Raw genomic sequence first — 837 nt, 5'->3', positions numbered from 1 at the left:
TCATAACTCTTTGACTCCTAAAGTTAATTTTATAATACATTTTCATTCACATAAATAGAAATCATTGAAGTACTTGTGAATATTTCGTTGCACAGATCATGTCTAACGAATGGCGCAGAATTAATCAGTCCCCCTTGCACCAAACGCTCAAAGTCATATCAGTTTGGGAAATGAAAAACTTGCAATATTAAGTGATCTCTTAATTAGCATAATTTAAAGCATTTTGGGTTTGGGTTAATTTCAAGAATGGCATATCCTTTTAATCTTGCAGGGAAGATATCGTTATATTACTTAAAAAAAAAACAAATGTGCATATATTGATATGTTTTAGATTAAAGTTTACCAATTTATCTTCCCATATATTTCAAAGATCGTTCTCTCCCCATTTAAATAAAGCAACTTTATCTATCCATCTATTTACACATTTTGCAACGTCTCTGTTTATCAGTTAAACATATTTCAGCATTAAGAAAAAAAAAGTGGACAAAATTAACTGTCTATCCTTGTGTATGAATTACTCATCTAGTTTTAAGATAATTTTGTGATATCTGTTCATCTTACTATCTACTTTTTTATGAATTTATGTATTGATCGGATTTAATTGCAATATCTAAGGTTCGCATTTGAATAAAAACGGGAAGCCAGTATATGTATTTAAAGACAAGTGCTTGCAACGTCTGAATAAAAGTATATACAGTATTCAAATAAAAGGATGGACCTGGCAGCTGTACACAAAGTGCCTCCAACGAAGAAGAACTTCTGCGCCAATCAGTCTTCGGGAAAACTTCTCACTGACTTTGATTGCCTAGAGAGTGGCAGGGTCTCTATCCGCAAAGT

The sequence above is a fragment of the Penaeus monodon genome, chromosome 31 (assembly GCF_015228065.2).
Source record: "Penaeus monodon isolate SGIC_2016 chromosome 31, NSTDA_Pmon_1, whole genome shotgun sequence".
NCBI classification, from domain to species: domain Eukaryota; kingdom Metazoa; phylum Arthropoda; class Malacostraca; order Decapoda; family Penaeidae; genus Penaeus; species Penaeus monodon.
The sequence above is the reverse complement of the archived record's forward strand: the minus strand, read 5'-3'. Positions refer to the sequence as shown.